Consider the following 2458-nt stretch of genomic DNA (forward strand, 5'->3'; position numbering starts at 1 on the left):
TCTCTCTGTCAAATAAATAAATAAAATCTTAAAAAAAAAAAAAAAAAAAGGTCAAGTCATGAAAGCCAAGAAAAAAACTGAAGAGCTGTCCCAACGTGAGAGAGAATAAAGATCCATGAACTAAATGCAGTGAAAGATTTTAAACTGGATCCTTTCATTATAAAAGATATTATCGGGACAACTGGTATCACTAGGATAGGATTAGAGGTCCAGATGATGGTAACGTATCTGTATTAATTTCCTGATTTTTATAGTTTATTATGATGAAGTAAGAGAATGGGGAATGTACTGCATGTAGGCGAATATTCTGGCTGTTCAAAAGGATAAAAGACAAATTTCAAAACCACAGGTATCATAGAAAAAATTCTTAAGTAATGCATTAAACAAAAACAAATAAGTAAATATACATTAAATTATTAGGTGATCAGGAAGTATCAGGTCAGGTCAGCCCCACTCAAATGTTACAGGGACAAAAAGCTATTTGTACTTTTCTACACATATCAGATTATACCAAAAGTATTTTAAAATTTCAGTTAAAAAAAGGATCTGAATTTTAAATAATCATTATCAGCTTTGCGCAGTGGCAGTATCGTAGCCAATGAGGTTTATCCGAGGCGCGATTATTGCTAATTAAATAATCATTATCATTCAATTCATTATATCACATACAGAAGCCAACATATGACTTCAGGAATCAGAAATATCTCATTAGGCTCAGGAGGATTGTCATTTCTGATTTTTCACACCTAAGAGAAACAAAGCAGAGCCATAAAAGAATTGTGCCTCTTTGCCATCTGTAAGAACATTCATTAATCAAAGCTCAGCTTTCTTTCTGCTTCTTGCATACAATTTTGTTGTGCATATTTGCCACGTATCTCCAGATCCAGACCTAATACAGTATTTGGTGTAGTATTAACAGTATTAATACCTAATACTTAATACAGTATTAACAAAAAATATTAGTAGTAATCATAGCAAACTGTTAAGTATCACTTACTATATATAACAGGCATTGCTCTTAGCACATAACATTCATTAATTCATTTAATTCACACAGCAAGCCAATAAGATCATGCTAATATCATTCCCATTTTACAAATAAGGAAATTGATACACAGAGAGATTAACACACTTACTCAAGGTCATACAGCTAGTAAATGTCAAAGCCAGAATTTAAAGATGGAGTATTTGACTCTAGAGTCACATAAATATTTCTTTACTAAAATTTCATAAATTTACTTCCCTTGAGTGGTTTGCTAAGGATGAAAAACCTAACCCTCCCAATTGATTACTTTTAAAAATCACCCAAACCATTATGTAGCTCTTTAAAAAATATATCAGCATCTAAGAGAAATATAAACCAATATATCTTATTTTCATTATATAAACAATATGAGTCACATCTTTAGTTGACCCACTCTTTTTCTGTTATTATACAAAAATCATCAGTTTTTAGATAAATAGAAATTTTGAAACTGAAATATTTTATGCATTTTTTCTTATAAGTACAATCTCACAAATTGAATGAAACCATTCAAAACTAAATTCTGAAAATGCCATGATATATTAATTCATTGCTTCAACAAATATTATTGAGCAAGCATTATGCACCAACACTATTTGAGCACTGGACAAAAGATTCTAAAAAGAAAAAAGCAGTCAATTAAACTAGTAAGATTATACAGAAGTCTCACTAATAAATCCAGTTTTTTAAATAAGATGTAAAAAGTTTCATTCATTCATTCATTCAAAATATACTCATTTCTTAGTATGCCCTAGAATGTGGTTGTAGGTACGAGGACAAGAACAACAATGACGAAAAGAACAAAAACAAGCTTAAGCAAGTCACTGAGAAAAACACCTCAAATATTGTCACTAAATCCAAAATAAATTATTTCAGCAAATACAAAGTCCAATCCATTCATTGGCTATAGTGAATTGAACGATCTTTAAAAGGCCCTTTAAGAGCAACAACTACTGACTTCAGGCAGTGTGGACACCTGTTCAGAAAATTATTTTCGAAGAAGATCTTTCAATGTCCCTGAATCACGCCACTATGGGCACTCACACACCTAACACCATGGGCACCTACGCCTAACACCAGCCTTGCCTCCTCTCTCTGTCTGTGTGTATTTCAGGTCCTGGGTTTAATCAAAATGAAAAGACGGCCACCTACTGAAGTACAGATAACTACATTTGGAATCTTGAGGCATGTTTAACCCTCTAGATTCATCCTTTTTCAACTGCAGACATCACCTATTCTGAAGCACTCTGGGGATGACTAGCATGTAGGTTGTGACTGGCAGTTGATCAGGAATAAATCTCACAAAAGCCACTCTTTGACTGCCAAAATAAAGTAATAATAAGGCAATTCTCAGCTCAATAAAATTAGTCAAAGCAGCCTAACAAATTCCTTGAGATATTTCCTAACATAAATACTGAAATTGTGTTTCCCTAT

At 32.5% G+C, this 2458-nt stretch overlaps 1 pseudogene; it reads left to right on the forward strand.

Annotated features, from left to right (window-relative positions):
* Positions 1–569: 569 nt before the first annotated feature.
* Positions 570–751, forward strand: LOC116632534 (annotated as a pseudogene).
* Positions 752–2458: the final 1707 nt, after the last annotated feature.

The sequence above is a fragment of the Phoca vitulina genome, unplaced genomic scaffold, assembly GCF_004348235.1.
Source record: "Phoca vitulina isolate PV1807 unplaced genomic scaffold, GSC_HSeal_1.0 scaffold6, whole genome shotgun sequence".
In the NCBI taxonomy this organism is placed as follows: Eukaryota; Metazoa; Chordata; class Mammalia; order Carnivora; family Phocidae; genus Phoca; species Phoca vitulina.